The sequence below is a fragment of the Mixophyes fleayi genome, chromosome 6, assembly GCF_038048845.1.
Source record: "Mixophyes fleayi isolate aMixFle1 chromosome 6, aMixFle1.hap1, whole genome shotgun sequence".
Lineage (NCBI taxonomy): Eukaryota > Metazoa > Chordata > Amphibia > Anura > Limnodynastidae > Mixophyes > Mixophyes fleayi.
In genome coordinates, this window is record NC_134407.1 from 100068229 (window position 1) to 100087662 (window position 19434).

Consider the following 19434-nt stretch of genomic DNA (forward strand, 5'->3'; position numbering starts at 1 on the left):
TTAGAATCAAGTGGAATCTGTTAAAGAATAGCGGCCAGCGGGCCTGGCGGGGATTCAAGCATTGAGCAGACTGCAAGTAGGTAAGATTCTTATGATCAGTAAACACTGTGATGGGAGATAGTGCCCCTTCCAACAGGTAGCGCCATTCCTCTAATGCGGTCTTGATGGCGAGGAGCTCTTTATCGCCAATCCCGTAGTTAGCCTCACTGGCAGATAATTTTTTGAAAGGAAACCACAAGGAATGGGAAGACCTGCAGAATTCTTCTGAGACACCACCGCTCCAATCCCAACAGAGGATGCGTCGACCTCCAAGAGGAATGGTTTACTTTGGTCGGGTTGAGATAGGACCGGAGCAAGTGTAAAGGTCTCCTTAATGGCCAGGAATGCTTGAACTGCCTCTGGAGGCCAGGATTTAGATTGGCCACCCTTCCGAGTAAGTAGAGTAATGGGAGAGATTAGCGTGGAAAATCCCTTGATGAATTGGCGATAGTATTTTGTAAAGCCAATATAACGCTGGGTAGCTTTGAGGCCGGAAGGCTGAGGCCAATTACGAATAGCCTCTAATTTGCTGGGATCCATCCGAAGGCCAGAACCTGAAACAATATACCCCAGGAAGGGTACTTGAGAGCAATTGAAGAGGCATTTCTCTAAATTGGAAAGTAGCTGGTTGGAACGTAAACGAGAAAGTACTTCTTTGACATGCAGAATACGAGTAGACTGATCTTGTGAAAAAATTAGGATGTAATCCAAATAGATCACCACTGACTGATAGAGTAGATCCCTGAATATTTTGTTAATAAAGTCCTGAAAGACAGCTGGGGCGTTACAGAGCCCAAAAGGCATTACCAGGTATTCATAGTGGCCGTCTCTGGTATTGAACGCGGTTTTCCATTCGTCTCCTTTACGAATTCTAATCAGATTGTAGGCTCCTCTGAGGTCCAGTTTGGTAAAAATTTGTGCCCCTTGGATACGATCGAAGAGTTCTGAAATTAGAGGAAGAGGGTAGCGATATTTAATCGTGATGGCGTTAAGTCTCCTGTAATCAATGCACGGTCTGAGAGAGCCGTCCTTCTTCTTAACAAAAATTCTTATTGTCTGCTTTATGATGCATATATTTTGTTAGAGTTCCTATTGGAGGGATTTGATCTCTATTGTTTCCATTGCTATCCCTACTGCTCCCATTTATGATTGGCGCCTGTCAGCATAGCTTCCTTAGATTGCTATATATGTTTTTTCAGGTTATAGGTGAGACCTGTTGTTATGCTATTGGCCGCCATTCGGATTGCATCATAGTTGCGCCAGTTTGACTTTAGTGCCTATTTGTTTTCTGCATCTTTGTCTGGAAGCGAACTACTCAATGCCTTGCACCATGCTAGAAATTAATTGGCTGTGGATGTATTCTTCTACCAGCCACGTCTACCGCTTAACAGTGGTTAAGTGTACACAGCACGGTCTCTAACACAGACATATTCAACTGTGAGAACGGGAATATCAATTTTTAATGCCCGCATGGAAACGTACTCCTCAACGTTTCGCAGCACTAAACAATACTCTGCCTTTCCAGTTAAGTTCCTGCTGAGTACTTTAGTAATGGGAGCACTAAATATTGAATAATCCCAGCCTTTTCAGCTAATTTCCTTCGACAAATCCACAAGTCACAATTACAGTTGTGTATGCAACCCTGAGGTCCGATCGCACAGCTTACAGATACTAGTTATCTATATGCTCTATGATAACTATTGGGATTGCCACGAAAACCCTTGTTTTGTTATCACGTGTACCTCGTATACTACCTAGACGTCTTTTATACCCTGTTTTCTCAGAACGTTTCAGAGGTTATTTCATACTTGCCAACATTTTTTTTTCCTTTTCCGGGAGATGCCGGCTGGGACGTGGGCGTGCAGGGGGCGGGGCTGCGAAATCGCGTCATTTTGGCCCCGCCCCCGTGACGGAATGACGCAAATCGCGTCATTTTACAGTGGGGGCGGGGCTAAACGCCGCGATTCCGGGTGAATCGCGGCGTTTAAACTAAATTTTTCCCCCTTCCTATCAGGGAGATTGCCACACTCGTCCGGGAGACTCTTGCAAAATGCGGGAGTCTCCCGGACAATCCGGGAGAGTTGGCAAGTATGGGTTATTTTAAACCCTGTTTCCTCAACAGATTATTTTATACCCTGTTTCCTAAACAGTAATCTTTGTTCTTAACAGGTACTTTCACAGTCACACAATTCACATGCACCTTTGTTTTCTGTACAGAAAAATATTTTCCCAAATGTTGATAATAACTTCTCAGAGGTTTTAGCAATTCATTTCTCTATAAAATACAACAGCAAAATCTATTAAAATAACTGTTTAATCATGTGGCAAATATACAGGGAGATATATGTGTATGCTATGCAAACAAGCCACGTATTAATCACAAAAAAAAGTCCTCACCAGCACCTTTTAGATTACACAAAGTGGATATTCGGTTTAGCAACACTGGATGATATCAACGCTGAGTGTAAAGACTTTGTCTTCAGTTAGTGGAAAGAATTAATTAAGTATAAATATTTATTTCAGAGACTGTGACATAGATTCATTCAAGATATCTTATGCATCAGTATAAATGTTTATTTCAGAGATTGTGATATAACTGCATTCAATACTTTACAAATCTTTCAGAGCATCAAAGGTGATGATCTTTACCCCACCTATCCACTGTTTGGAGGAAGCAGACAGTTGGGCCACAAGTCCTGAATAAGTATCAGAAGCACTGCGTTTTAAATCTCGGAAACTTTGTCTGTGAGCATAAGTGGTGATACTAAAATGCTGCAACAGGGCACTTTTGAGAGCCTCATAATCTCCGTCCATCTCAGGTGGAAGGTCTGCAAAGATCTCTAATTCCTTCCCTCTCAAACCCTTGGTTAACCATGCCCACTGATCTTTGGGAAGTCCATACTGTTGGAAAGTCTTTTCAAATCCTTGCAAACAGCATCCAAATACCCGTCTTTTTCCAATACAGGGAAATTCTCTGGACGGGGTCTACTAATACCGACCCTTCTGGCTTTTGGCTGGCGTTGGAGCTTGGCAAGCTCCAGCTGGCATCTCCTTTCTGCCTCTTTTTCTGCAGCTTCTCTTGCTGCTTAATGCTCGGCTTGGCGCTCCGCTGCCTCCATTGCAGCGCACCTCTTCCAAACCTTCATGGCAGCGCACCGCATCCTGGCGTTCAACAACTTTTTTCTCCTAGTACTGCTGTATAAGCTGCAATGTCCGCTGGCCCCAGATTTTTTAGGGCATTTGCAAATAAAGGCCTTAGCAGTTTCCACCATTGAACTATTAGAATCATCATAAAATAACAGTCCAGGGTTTGAAGCAATATCCACGATCAGTCCATTTTCTGAACCCTAGCTGGGCCCTTCATGGGACAAATCTCCAACTTGGCGCTGATCTCTCTGCAAGAGGGCTTCATTAAATTGTTCCTTGCTTTTGCCACTGGTGGGAATTCCTCTCTCTTGACATTTTGCCATCAGCGCCTCCTTTGCCATACATTTATATGCAGTGGCCATCTCCTCAGTCATGTTGCCAAATAAAAGATATAAAAGAAAAAAAGGAGAGAAGGGAATGCAACTGTTTTGCATGTTTGGCTAAAAAAAATAATATGCATGGAGTTTTGTCTTTAAGAACATGGCTTTATTCCTCGTAAGTATATTGCCAGTTCTTAAGTGCAGGAAATAATTACTTAAGCCCAGCACTTAATGCTGTAAAAATTAGAAAAATCCCACAAGCTGCCTCTAATTGTAAGGGATAGCCATCTCTAGCCACTCCTGCAATAGACCATCATTGATCGGATTCTCTTGTGGAACAGTTGAATATTTCTTTGACTATATTGGGACAATTGTTGCTTTAGTGTTAGGAACCCCTCTAGCCAGTACAGCACAACCCGGAATCTGCTCTGCCAGTCAGGTGTTCACTGGAGTTCCTAGTGGTGGGGACAGACTTGGCCGCAGACTGACAGAGGGTCGTGAAGTGCGTACCGGCTGGGGAGAACCCAGGAAAGCGGGGCAAAGTCCAGGCAAGGGTCGAGGGCTGGCAGCAGACAACAAATCCAATAGACAAGCCAAGGTCAAGGGTCACGAGTAAACACGAAAGTCGGTAAACACGCCAGAGGTCGGGGTCACAAGAAAAACAGGCAGGGTCCAAATCCAGGCAAGGGGTCATATACGGGCAATCCAACAGAATAGCCAATGGACAGGAGCAGAGCAGGTCAGCAGACTGGTAACAGAAGCTATAACCGGCAGTGAGGCTGCATACCTCACTGCCTTAAATACTAGTGGCCACCAATCAGAGCCTAGCTCTGAATATCTCACAGCCCCCTGTATGATTAATTAACACAACGTAAATTAATTCACAGACTGGTGGAAGGCTTGTCTAATCAAGCGACAGGTTTCAGGCTGCTGAGCTTGCGCACCCGGCTCCCTCCGCTGCCGGGATGCAGCACAGAACACGAAGCTTCCGACCGCTGCCTTGGCAATGGTCGGCCAGGATCCGGAAGTGACGTCCCGGTCGTCAAGGTGACGGCCGGGACGCCAGAGGGCACAGTAAGCGAGCCGCAGTGGCTGTGAGTACCGCTGCGGCTCATGACATTTAGGATAATATTTGGGACATTCTTTCTGGACTGAGTTATACTGTTGCTTGATACCCGATACTAATACACTATCTACAATTTACTTGTTACTAATATTCTTTTATTCCTTAAGAGGTTTTCACTTATTTAGCAATGTGGTTTTCTGTTGGACAGTTTGTTTGGTAGATGTGATTTTATAACATTACTATCAGGGCTTTACTATAAATTTATGAGTTTATAGAAACCAAACAGCATAGGTCCAAAATTTCAGCTGAACTGATACGGATTGCCTCACCTTCTCAGTAAAGTAATTGTTCCTCAAACTTCTCCTAAACCTGCTAAACTCCAGTTTTAGTGGACATTTTCTTATTATAATTCTAATCCTTTGTAGAATGATTTCCCCTTGTATCGTGTTAAAACCATTGAGATATACGAAAGCTTTTATCATACCTCTCTCCCTTCTCTGATCCAAGCTATATATGTTGAGGTCCTTTAATCTTTCCTGATAAGTTTTGTGATGTAGGTCTTATTTGCATGGTTTCTACTTTATTCATGTTCCTCTAGAGATCTGCACTCCAGAACTGAATATTTTGTGCTAGCTGTAGCCTCACCAATGATCTTTTCAGGTCTCTCTTTCTGCTACTACTTCCTCTTTCTGTGCAACCTACATACAACTAGTATCCTGTGTCACGAATATCTCTGAAGGTCTTACCTGACGATATTGGTGCTGCTAAGCTATTAGGTGTGGAATCTAATACACCTCTGGTCTTTGCCAGGGTCCCCAGCAAGGGAGTTTGGGGTTCGCTGCAAAAGGCGTGAAGGTCGAGCTCCTCAAAAGATAGCTACAATGAAGTGTTAGATGAACAAGCGCTGTCATGCAGTCTGAGGTCAAACCATGGGGGCAATACAGGTACTGAAGGAGCAGGCAAGAGCAGTCAGGAAGCCAGAAGTCAATACCAGAAGATCAATATGTCCAGAGGAAGATCCAAAAGAAAAGTCGGGTAGAACCGGGTCAGAATCCAGGGAAACAGGCAGAATGCTTGGAAACATACAAGGATGCTGGGGACTATTGTGACCTAGATTCTCTGACACCCTAATGGCACCAGAGCGAAGTTTAAATAGAATAGAGTGCTCTGTCATTGGCGGAAGTGGGTCGGTGGTCATAACAGCTGACCACCAACAGGAAGGAGGTACTGGCAATGTTCTAGCGCATGCGCCCACACTGCCAGGCAGGGAACCAGAAGTAGCGCCCGGTTGCGGTTGCCTAGCAACAGGTCGAGCAAGAGGAGGCAGAGAAGGCAGCCAGCCCTGGCACCTACTGTGCATGTGGGCACGGCGCCTGTCAGCATGCCATTAAGTCACCTGAAATAGTCATTCATAGATCCCTGTTCTTTTTATTGGTTTAGCCATTTTTGTGTCATTATTACTATATTGATTTGGCTTTGTTGGCTTTGAACTGTCATTGCCACATTTTTGACAATTCCTCTAATCTACCTAGATCATCAATAATTTTGGTCAACCTGTTACATATAAGGCATATATGTAAAGATATTAAAAAAGACTTGTTGAAGTACAGATTGATGGGCTACTTCACTGTAACCTCTCATTTTTCTGACTGTATTCCATCTACTGCAAATATGTAGTTTGTTCTTCAATCAATGCTTTATCCACACAACTGTCATTGAACTATCATCCAATCCCAAGCATTCCATTTTATTTGTCAATCTTCAATAGGGCTTACTAAAATCTAGACAAGCTATATCTATGGCTCCTCCATGATATATTACCTTAGTGCCCATTAAATAAAACCCACCACAAACATCAAATTTCTTTGACTTGATCTTCCACCATCTGGCCCATTGATTTGTTTACTTTTAGTTCTGTCAGGATCCTCCCCTTTAGACTGACCTATTTAGATGAACTGCCATACTCTTTTCTGCCTCCTCAAGACTTTCTCCTCACTTATATATCTAAAAAAAGTTTTATCCCTTTTACATAGTGACTATGGGCCTGATTCATTACTGATCTTATCTTGTGCGGAAGTTGTGATGAGTATTTTAAGAAGAGACTGGGAGATAAGAAATTTGCAATTCAACAAGGAACAGAAAGTTCCTTAAGTCATTTACGCAACAGAAAATAACATGCAACGGATCTTAAGCAGCTAGTTCATCTTAAGATCTGTTTCTTAAGATCCGTTTCATATTTAAAGATAAGAAGGTGTTACGTAATGGCAAATGTGGGAGGTGCAAATGGTTTGTTTACACATATAAAAACACAATTGGAGTGTATTATGCAGGACTGTTGTAACTTAATTATTCATTTTAACACTTACATGTTTATATAACCTACAACAAATGACTTTGAAGTGTTAATGAGCTAAATCAACACACCTTCTTTTTCACCTACATGAAAGATCGTGTAATGTGTTTCATTTGAACTAAGACTGTGGATTTAAATTCATCTCATAATAATTCGCTAGCATAAATAAACATGCATATTAAAATAAACATTAGTGTATTTTAAAAATTTATATCATTAACGTTACAAAATGCGTAAAATACTCTTCCATAATCAATACATAGTAGAGTACATACAGCCTCCACACAGATAAAGATCATGAGTCAGGAATTGAACTCATGACTCCATTGTTGGCAGGTGGATTGGCTAACCACTAAGGCAACATTCAGTTGAAAAAACACATACATTCTATAGACTAGAGCGAGAAGCACAACATTACAGCATGCGTGCAACAGATGTAAGAAATACATAATAGTGCTTTAAACCAAAAATAAATATAACACTGGCACTCTTCCCTTGTTATGAAAAAATATATGCCAATTAACATCTGCACAGTTACCTTAGTGGTTAGAGGAAGTTTGAACCTTGTCAAAGTGTTGAAAAAAAAATGTTTTTTTTGGCACCAAAGTAAACTAATGGCTCTTATTTCAGGTACCACACTGATAGATTGAAAGTTGATCTAGGCCTTATCCCAATTATAAATATATACCAACTTTTTCAATATACCTGCAATCAAACATGTTTTGACCAAGTTATTCCTTTTATTGACTTTTTCTTAGCGAATCTTGCACTGTATGTTCTCACAATGTTTCCACCCCGAACTACATTTGACTTCATCAATCAAAATGCATACTAATAGTTGCATTTGCTGATATGAAATTGACGTGTGTGTGTGTTGTTAGACTGTAAGCTCTATTGGGCCAGGCCAGGGACTGTGTTCTCTGTACAGCGCCTCAGAATTGCTGGTGCCATAAAAAATAAATAAATGATTAAAGAGATTATGATGTAGTGAAAATGGACCAATGTAGATTAAAAAAAATTAAGGTATGTTCTAAACGTCCATCCATTAGTGGCTAAAATAACCTTGACACATTTCTTATAATTAAATTACAAAAGACACACACAATCTTGTTTTATTTTTTATAACAATTTTGTTAACATTAATATTTGAAAAAAAAACATTATAAAACTTTTTTAAAACTAATAATTTTGTTCAATAGGATAACTTTTTTTTTTAATAATATTTTTTAATTTTGCACGGATATTTTAAGATATCATGCAAAATATCTTGTTTGGCTTGCGGGATTTCCACCCCAGCCTGGGTGTCTCCTTGAGCTGTTGGAAAAAAAGAAAAAAACATGCTTAGCTAATTGTTCAAATCTATATTATTCAAAAGGGTGTAATTTGTTTACCCCATTTGACGGGATCAGCAGAGGCATGAAGTGTTACATAACTTTACATTGTCAGAAAAGGTTAATGGTTTGCTAAATATAGTACTAGGCAGAGCATTAATACTTTTTGGTGGCAGACATATTTATATATACAAATTTGTGTGGTGGCCGGGGGGTGGGGTTTACTGGGATCACAATAAATTATTCTTATGGCCATCATGGTTGAAAACTGTGAAATGGATAACTAGCTATTAGGAAAATTGCATGTGCTTAATCATGAGTTTTGCTCAAATACAATGTACCTCAAATGAAATACAATTATGAATAGGTTTTTTTTTTCAATACTTACATACACCCATCGCCACCTCCTCCTCCAGGGCCACCTCCTCCACCTCCTGCTCTTCCTTTTCCTCAACCGTGGCCGGCTCCTCTACCTAATCCTCTTCCTCCTCAACCCTGGCATCTGGTTCGCCACATCTCTGACGGCCTTTTGGAATAAGTATAACACATTAGTTTCTTTATAAATTTTCTCCCTGTTTCACAGTTACCTACATGTAGTCATACAATAATGTGAGCTGACATTGAGAAACATGCATTTAGCAACAGAGCTAATTGAGTGTCGGTAAACATAAACCTCAAAAATTAGAGACACATAACACTTTCAGATGGCCTGTAACAAATCTTGGATTTGCCTTAGGTGATATTTTAAAATGTAAAAACAAGTACTACATTAATATTGTATTCTTCCTGCGAAATAATTATAGATTCTATATAGTGAAGGATTATGGAGACACAGGGCCAGCGCCACCATTAGGCAGCCTTAGGCAGCTGCCTAGGGCGCCGGCGGCGGGCACTGTGAACAAGGAGACAATGATTATTAAAAAAAAAAGAACAATCATTTAAGTTTATGCGGGCGGCACGGTCGCCCAGGGCGGATCGTTCACCCGGAATATAGTGTTCCTACAGACCTAAGTGGTGCTGCTACATTGCAGCACCGCATTTCAAATCTGCTCGGCGCCTGGCAGCGTCATGACGGTGCCAGTGTAGAGGAGCCAACAGGAGTCTGGCAGAAGTAAAGACAGAGGAAAGGAGCAAGAAACAAGAGATGGGCAAGAAGAGAACGGAAGAAAAGTGAAGGTGAGTACAGAAAAGGGGATGGTACAGAAAATAGAGAGGGGTAGTGAAAGTATGCAACAAAGAAATGGAGGGGATGGTGAGAGAGTGGTATGCTGCAGAGAACTGGGGGGGGGGGTAGTGCACGCTACAGAAAATGTGTGTGGTGGGGAATGGATGTTACAGAAAATGTGTGTGTGTGTGGGGGGGGGGGATAATGGTTGCTACAGAAGATGTGGGGGGGATAATGGATGCTACAGAAGATGTGTGTGGGGGAAATGGATGTTACAGAAAATGGGGGAAGAATGGATGCTACAGAAAATGTGTGTGTGGGGGGGAGAATGGATGCTACAGGAAATGTGTGTGTGGGGGGAGAATGGATGCTACAGAAAATGTGTGGGGGGGATAATGGATGCTACAGAAAATGTGGGGGAGAATGGATGCTACAGAAAATTGGGGAAGAGGCTGGAGAAAATGGGTAGATGGGGGATTACACTTAGAAATATCCTTGCGTTAGAGACTATGGGGTCTATGTACTAAAATAGTGCTGTGACAAATTGCAGCTATGCATAAGGAAGCACTGCTTTAATTCACCTTGCTGGGGCTACTCTATGATAGTTAAGGAACCATTTATGTTTTTTAGTATTTGCAGTCTATTTGGCTGTCTTTTTTTGCTTTCTATTAGTATAATTACTTATACATCTGCAGAATACATTAAAAAATGCAAATAAATATAGAACGGTCTAGATTATCTGTCATTTAGATTACCTTTCTCTGTTTATTTGCATGTGTTAGTATAGTTAATATTACATCTACAGAATACATTAATAGACAGCAACAGAGGAGAGCCAAGTAGTGGGCAAATACTAAAAACAAAATAAAAAATAAAATGGTATGGCATATGTGACACAAGCTGATGGGCAAGGGTTGACATATGTGAGAATAGCTAGTGGGCAGATGGGCATGTGTGAGAGAAGCTGGTGGGCAGGAGGCACATGGCAGCCTGTAACAGTACTGCGTCAGACATCTGGACTGCATCCTAGCCAGCCAAGAGGAGGTAAGGGTTAGTATTTTCATTTTAGAAATGTCAAGTGTGTTAGGGGCTGGGAAATGATTTTTTTTGGGGGGAGGGGTCTTCAAGCTTTGCCTAGGGCGCCGAGCAACCTTGCACCGATCCTGTGGAGACATATTACAGGAGGTATTTGGGTAAGGACTTGTAATATGCTTTAATCAGCTTAGGGCAACTGTGACCGTTGTCCCCAAAAATCGCCTGCACAAATATTTGCAATATATCTCATCTGCCACAGTTAGACTAGAAATGTCTGGAAGTGAACATCATCACATTGCCTTAGTGGTTAGCACTTCTGCTTCACAGCACTGGAGTCATGAGTTTGAATCCCAAACATGCTTTATCGGTCTGGAGATTGCGCCTCCATCAGTAATAATACTAAATGAAATGTTAACCCAAAATAAAATTTAAAAATAAAAGGCCCAAATTCATGTTGAAATGGAGGGGAAGTTACATTTGTAATCTGGAGACAGATTTATATTAGGGGTAGGACATGTCCTCGATCAACTTTGAAAGTCACTCTAAAAATAAAACAAGTATTTTTATTATAGTTTTTTTTCCAATTACTAGAGATTTAATAGAGAACTCACATCTCCTGATCTCTTCCCTGAGCTCCTCCAAAAGCTGTTGTTGGCGCCTGCGTAAATCACTCCACCGCGCGCTGGATCTGGACTACAGTCCTGCGACGGTGAAATCGCAGCCATATGAAGCGGCGAACCATGCGGTAGGCCCGCAGCTTCATTTGATTTGAAAAGTAGCGTTTACTGGGAATGCTATCCATGCCCTCTGCCAATACTCAGAGCTCTGTACAGGCAAAGGTGGCAGATCTCATTTTGACTGCTCTCAATACTTTCCAGTATTCAACTCTGTGACAGGTTCTCAGAGCACGTGTGGGTGAACTTAATGTCACTCACGGATCTCTTCTATACCTATGTGCAAAATGTTGGCTTGTCATTTATTCCTCATATTCTAGAAAATGGTGAGGCGGGCCGATGGGAATTATGCTCCCCTATTCGCAATTACAGGCACCTGATAACAGACACTAGGTTTATAATTGTGGCAGTTTTTCTTCAAGCTGAGTTTTAAATGTAAGTTTAGAATTAAAGTGTAACATCTTGAGGTAACTATCAGAAAAAGCATACAGTAATTTGCTTATGGTTTTAATGATGTGCCTGCAATTTAAAACATAACTTGGTAAAAGGGTTTCCATAGGGTATAAAGTAACACAATATTTTGGATCCTAATTTGCCTCATGAAGCTGGTCCTCCTATCCTCACAAACTTACTGAGAAAATAAATTTTAGGCAACGCAGAAGGTATAGTGGTGTTATTGACAGTGAGTGAGAGTGGAGGCCAGTTGGTGACTCTGGCATGAGGGACAATAATAAGCTCTGTATAGAACATGATTTGTTTTAGCTATCCTTGTGACATCCATGGGGTAAATGCAGAAAGACAGTGGTTTTCATCAGATAGTACATTTGGGTGTCCTCGGCGTAGAGTGGTATTGGAGGTCAAATGACCAAATTGGTACCCCAAAACAAGAGATGTACAATAGTGCAACAATTAGAAATACCTCAATAAAGAGTGAGACTTCCTCAACTCCTTTACCTTTTTCAGACATTGCCCGTGAGAATACCCTTAGCTGAAATATACTCTATGCAGCAACACCTCTCTAAATTTGTGTGGCGGGGCAGGTCTCCCAGGCTCCGATTGGCACTACTCAAAAAACCTAAGGGCTGTGGAGGCAGGGGCTTTCCCGACCTCAAGGCCTATTACTGGGCAGCCCAGCTTATCTCAATTGTTTCCTCATTTGCTCCTCCTGCATCTCACGCATGGGCAGACTTGGAGGCTGCCTATCTCTCCATACCCGGTCTATCTAGCCTATGGGGAATTCCTTCTGATATTCGAAAGGCTCTAACCCAGGGTTGTCCAACCCGCGGCCCAGCACGCCTGTAAATGTGGCCCAGAAGGAGTTTTGGTTGTGGCAAGGGGGCAGCGCTCTTAATGGAAAAAAAAATCCTGCAAAAAAAAAAGAAAAGAAACTACTTACCTTGCGGTCACACGGTCACGTCAGCTGGTACTCCGGCTCCCTCCCTTGTCTCCTCCTCCGTGCGGCGCTCGCAGTGAATGTCGGGCATGATGTCATCACGCCCAACATCCATTGCGGAGCGCAGCACAGAGGAGACACCCGCTCGAGAAGAACAATCAGCAGCACAGAATTGGAGAAAAAAAGAGAAGAGGACAGGAGAACAAGCCGATTAAAAGGTAAGTTAAGGGGGATTTTTTTTATTATTTCAAGGGACGCTGACAAGTGAATAAAAGTCACCTGGTCCTGGAGCATAATGGACCTTATCTACCTGCTACATACTTCTACTTGTATTACTAATGGGGCATTATATATTATTCTCTTTGGCCCATTATAAGTTGTTATCCCTTAACTAACATAGTGGTGTAATTATCAAAACAGGTCACAATTTGGGGTCACAGTGGTGTATATGTCAGGTACCGCAGGCCTGGTCAGGGCACCCTGATATACAATGCCTGGCTTAAATGATATTACTTTTTTTCTCATATATATATATATATATGTTAACTATGTTTTCTATGGTTTTTTGGATGATCGGCTATCGTTATTGATAGTGTATCTTATGTGCGGCCCAAGCCAACTCGTCGTCTGCCAATGTGGCCCAGGGAAGCTAAAAGGTTGGACACTCCTGCTCTAACCAAACGTTTTCCAACTCTGGAATTTGCTGCCCGGATCTGGGAGACCTGCAAGAGCCATCTCTCTGCCTTTCTTAACCCCCTGCACATTATACCCTTTTGGCATAACCCCACCTTCCCTCCGGGTATATCCCAATCTTTTTCCCGGTTGTGGACCAGGGCGGGATTCAGATTTACAGGAAGCCTCCCTGAGCGAGGAAGGCCTATACCCTATGACGCTCTCTGCTCTAGAGTTCCTAACTTCCATCCGCCTTTCTACCAATATTTGCAGGTTCAGCATTTCCTCCTATCTCTCCTGTCGGACAGTTCGCCCCACCTCCACTCCCAATTTGAATCTCTTTGTCTCTCTTCCCCCCTGCGAAGAGGTATGATCTCCTCCCTGTATAGTCTTCTACTAGAAAAACTGGTGAAGGCCGGGAACATACATGAGAGGGAGTGGGAGAGGGAGAGGGATCTGGGCCCACCCCCGGAGGAGGACTGCTGGGAGACCATTAGACTGAATGTGGCCTCTAGTTCCATCTCCACATTAATTAAGGAAAATGCGTATAAAGTTTACTATAGGTGGTATCTTACACCTGATAGGCTCGCAAAGATGTTTCCGTCGGCTTCTCCCGATTGCTGGAGAAATTGTGGTCACCGAGGCACCCTCGTACATATCTGGTGGTCGTGCCCTGTCATCTCCTCCTTCTGGGACAGGGTTGCAAGGCTTCTTTCCTCCCTTCTCCAATGCTCTATTAGGAAGAACCCGTGGTCCTTCCTACTCTGTTATCCTATACAGGACCTTGATACCCACTCTGCGAAGCTAGCTTCACACGTGCTGGCCGCCGCCAAATGCCTGATAGCTAAATCATGGAAGTGCACGGAACCCCCTTGCATCTCTTCTTTAAGATCATACATATGGTATATCGCCAACATGGAAAAGATCACCTCATTACTACGAGACAAAGAAGACAAATTCCTTCAGGTTTGGGCCCCCTGGCTCTATGCCTAGGGTCTTGCAGTTGGTCTTCCTTTAAATAATCTCCCCTCTACACAATCCCATATAACATTGTCCCTATCGCTTTTCTAGAAATACCACCATACAGACCTGACAGCGCTCCCTCTTGAGAGAGAGCACGCATCTCTTAGTTTCTCTTCTAACGACCATGCCCTTTCCCCCCTCCCTACACACCTTAATGTCCATTACCTTACCCTCCCCTCCCTTGCCCATCACTAACTTGTTATACTGTAATACATACTTCTGTTGAGAGAGTGACATTGCTGGATACTTGTATTTTGAATGTTCTGCTCAAGTTTCTTTTTGTTCTCTGTTTTTGTCACTCATGTTCTTTTTGTACGCAATAAAATTTTGAGTTAAAAAAAAAAAATAGAGAGTGAGAGTGGAAGGGAGAATGTGCCAGAGGAGGATACACTACAAAAGCGGTTAGAGAGGTAGGAAGAGACCCAGGAGATAACTGTATCTAGATGGACAATTGAGTGAAGGATGTGTAGGAGAAGAGGGTGTTCAAAGCAGCAGAGAGTTACAGGAGAATGAGTATTGCAAAAAAAAAAAAAAAAAATAATATTTATAAAAACAATTTCAGTAATCAAATGAAACAAAATAAAAACAAACTGAAAATACAAACTCCTTTGTAAAAAATTATATAACAAATATGAAATAGAAACACATGCATGTTTGTTTAATACCATTGGTTAGAAGTGTTGCAAGGCAGGTCATGCTGGAACCCATAATGGCTGTCTTCTTTATCTGTTTAAAATATTAGATAAAAAGCGATCAACCTTAGGCCATTTTGAAACAAAATATTATTTGACTGTGTGTACTTTGTACACACCTGTATTTTCAAGCTGTAAAATCTACAATTTCTGATGCCTTAACTGTAACATAGGTCCCCAATAACCTAAAAGGGAATAACATTGTTAACTATAGATACTTACATACTACAAAAGGCAACTCCTTCATGTCTTGATCCTCCTCCATGAAATGATCCTTGCCACACCTCCTTTGTGCTCCAGCCGACAGCTGGGTCATAAGGTGGGTTGGAATAAGTTACAAAAATGTAACTATTTACTAAAATGGTGTCTGTTTCTCACTTATCCTCAAAAATAAAAGAGAATGTAAGGTATCTCCATTAGAACACATTGACAAATCAGTACCTTATAAAGCTTGCGAGCAGGGTTCTCTTACCTCTCTGTCTATATGTATTACCCAGTATTGTTTTATTAATGTTTGTTCCCAATTGTAAAGCGCTACGAAATTTGCTGGCACTATATAAATAAATGATGATGATGATGATGATGAAAATCAATAAACAGAAGAAACTTACTTTATGTACTTTACCTGGGCAGAAAAGAACATTCACATAGTGAGTCATATATATGATTAACGACTATGCTTGATTAATGAATATTTTTCTAGGTGAGGCAGACATGCCCCAGCTATGGCCTGGTAGTACATCAATGCCTTTAATTTGGTCTATTTTAACCTAAACTAACAATCAAGCTTCATTACTATTTGTATAAGTGCTATGGCTATAAAACTCACATCTGATAATCTCAGCAGGGTCAGAGGCAGCCCTTACAGCCCGATTACAAAATTGCAAATTTCAAAGGTAAACATTTTTTTAAGTCAAAGCGGTCTGGTGCATGCATTTGTATATGTGTTGAAAAATTAAGCTTACTTTCATCACGAAACATTTGTATTTTTAGGATGTTAATGAAATTAAAAAGTGTGATATAAACCATATTAGCAAAAAGTTTTACCTTGTAAAACAGTGTGTAACCTGAAGTGGCCTGCCGCCACAGTTTCAGGAGGGCCAGGGATCTGTTGCATAGACCCAGCATCAGTTCCTTGTAATCAGATACCATAGTGGGCCATACACCTGCATATACTTGTGTCATTACAATAGACTATAAAAGACTGCTTCATGCACACTTGAAATTGGTTAGGACTCTGTAGTGGAGTGTTCTTGTGTGGCTTTGTATAGTGGACTTTTATTTGTATTGACAGTTAACTATTCTTTTACTCATTTATAGACACTTTCAAAGTTTGTGTTTGTAAGATATTTTATGTTCCATAATAATGGTGAAACCTGTTTTCATATGTAATGTGCATTTTAACGTGTGTGTTGTTTGTATTATACATTTTAACACAATTTTTTTTTGGGGGGGGGGTGGGGATGTGTGAAGCTTTTCAATCTAATATATATTCTTATCATCTTACAAGGTCACAGCAGAAAAATCCACTATAGAGTCCTAACCAAATTCAAGTGTGCGTGAAGCAGTCTTTTAAAGTGGATTGTAATGAGACAAGTATATGCAGATGTATGGCCGGCCCACTGGGGTATCTGATGACGAGGATCTGATGCTGGGTCTATGCAACGCTGGTTACGGAAATTTGTTGTTTAGTTTTATACTGATTAAAATATGTTTGCGTTTATTTCGGATTGCAAATTATTTTGAGATGCATTTGCATAGACTTCACTTATAGAAGAGTACGCTAGTATATATGTTGGTGTTTCCTCTGTCTATAGAGTATTGTATTATCCATGTATACTCATGATTGCAAATTATTACCCGTTAAATTCGCATCTACAGTTATTTACAATTCAAAATTACAGATGACACATTTTTCATGTCGGAGAACATGAGAATGTGTGTGTGTGTAATTCTTTATTGTTTATTGTATCCTTAAAACTTCATGTTGGCAGTAGTGCCTGTGTTGTGTTGTATGTTTTTTAGGAGCACTTTAAGCTTGGTTTATGGTTTATGTACTCACATTATTTTTACCTAATAGGACTTTTAAACATGCTGATTGTCAGGCAGAAGCCAAAAAATGACAGATTAAAGTCTTCTTCTTCTTCTTCTTCTTCTTCTTCTTATTATTATTATTATTATTATTATTATTATTATTATTATTATATATCAATGATTTTCCATAGCAAATTATTCAAACTGTGCATCTACTAAGGATTTAGGGCTAAGGTATAATTATTGACATTAATAAAAATTAAAACAGAAAAAAATTTGTTATGAGAGAAGTGTATGCAGGTGTATGTTGTGCATAGTTATTTGTAATTATGGATTGTTAAGCAAATATTGGTTTTACAACAGTTTAGTGTTGAGGCTTATTGTCACGGGCACTAGGAGTTCTGCCCAGGATTCACCAGTTGATAATGCTTACCAGAGGGGCGGGGTTTACACAGCGGTCCTCTGGGCAGTAGGGTGAATAGTAGGAACATATATAACAGCAGATGGAGAAAGAATGCCAATGGAATAGATGAGAGTCAGCGACTTCCAGCTGTACTGGTAGGAGAGTAGAGTGGACGTGAACAGGTGAAGGAAGGTAATGGGAGAGTCAGTGGTCTGCGGATAGCAAGTTGTACCACTGCTGTGAAGGGAAGACTTGTCCAGGTGCAGGTAGGTAGCGGGAGAGTCAGTGGTCTGCGTATAGCAAGTTGTACCACTGCTGTGATGAGAAGACTTATCCAGGTGCAGAAAGGTAGCGGGAGAGTCAGTGGTCTGCGTATATCAAGTTGTACCACTGCTGTGAAGGGAAGACTTATCCAGGTGCAGGTAAGTAGCGGGAGAGTCAGTGGTCTGCGTATAGCAAGTTGTACCACTGCTGTGAAGGGAAGACTTGTCCAGGTGTAGGTAGGTAGCGGGATAGTCAGTGGTCTGCGTATAGCAAGTTGTACCACTGCTGTGATGAGGTGAGGACTTGCCCAGGTGTGGATAAGTGGAGGAGTGATAAGAGTCTATAACTGTATAAATACAATTGGAGAGCAGAGGAGCTAGTCCCAAACAGATATGCAGCGTCACAGCTAATAGTCTATAGCGGGTATGTATACCGCTGTTGAGTAGAGAGGCTTGTCCAAAGCGGATATGCAGGATAACAACTGATAGTCAATAACAAGTATGCATATCGCTGTTGAGTAGAGAAGCTTGTTCAAACAGATATGCAACGTAACGGCTAATAGTCTATAGCGGGTATGGATACCGCTGCTGAGTAGAGAAGCTTGTCCAAAGCGGATATGCAGGATAACAGCTGATAGTCAATAACAAGTATGCATACCGCTGCTGAGTAGAGACGCTTGTCCAACGAGGATATGCAGGCACTGCAGGAGAGCTTAGAGACTGTAGCGGGTAATGGAACCGCAGGTGAGCAGAGCAGGTAATCCAGCAGACAGCTGAAGACACGAGCAGGACACAGGAGTCAGTAGCGGGTATGGGAACCGCCGATGAGCAAAGCAGGTAATCCAGCAGACAGCTAAAGACACGAGCAGGACCCAGGAGTCAGTAGCAGGTATGGGAACCGCCTATGAGCAGAACAGGTAATCCAGCAGGAAACTGAAGATACGAGCAGGACACAGGAGACACCTTCAGAGACTCACAGGGAATGAGACTCAAGATCAGGCAACGATACCATGGCCACAGGTGCCTTAAATAGGGAGAGGTGATTGATCCACCAATTAGGTTAAAAGCAAGGTCATAAGAGTTCATGGATGCTGCGCATGCGCAGTCCATCAAGATGGCGGACGGCCGCTGCTCAGGACAGGCGCCGGCAGGAAGGATAGAGAACCACGCACCAGCGCAGAGGCACTCACGGTCCGGTGAGTGACACTTATTCGGCACTGCTTCACACTGCAATTTATTACAAGTGTGCATCCACCATGGTTGTTTTTTAAAAATAGTACATTGTTTAATGTTTGAAACTAATATAAAAAAAAATCAAAAAATCAAAAATAAATTCTGAGTGAAGTGTATTAAGATGTATGTTAGTTGTGAGCGTTTTAAACGAACGATGCTTTTTAAACAGTTTAGTGTTGTCATTCAGCGCTGTTGCTAAGCATTTCTTCTTATCTATCCGACGGATCCAGAGGCAAACTCCTACTCTTCTTAAAGCTGGGTACACACTACACTGTTTTCGCCCAATAATCGGCTCAAACTGCCGACATACGACCGCTCGTTCAAAAGTCGAGGCAGTGTGTACAGTTGCACGATGGTCAAAAGTCTGTCCAAATGGACGATTGTCGCCTCATTTGGTTGGTCGTACCGTTTAATATTTTCGTTCCAATCTCGTTACCACTGTGTAGTGTGTATGAACTTCCGACGGATCCACGACAATCCTCCGATACTTCCTCGACCTGGGGGGCGTGTGTATGTAAATTTTTATGTCAATCACAGTCCCACGTGGTGCAGAATCCGCACATAATTGTGTTTTGTATCAATGTGTATTGC

General features: G+C 41.7%; 1 long non-coding RNA gene across 1 annotated transcript; it reads right to left on the reverse strand.

Moving 5' to 3' along the window:
- Nucleotides 1-8680: 8680 nt before the first annotated feature.
- Nucleotides 8681-15317, reverse strand: LOC142160345 (uncharacterized). Its single transcript, XR_012693169.1, has 3 exons — nucleotides 15133-15317; nucleotides 14884-14944; nucleotides 8681-8782 (listed from the first exon to the last, which is right to left on the reverse strand). It is a non-coding gene; the product is annotated as an uncharacterized LOC142160345 (long non-coding RNA).
- Nucleotides 15318-19434: the final 4117 nt, after the last annotated feature.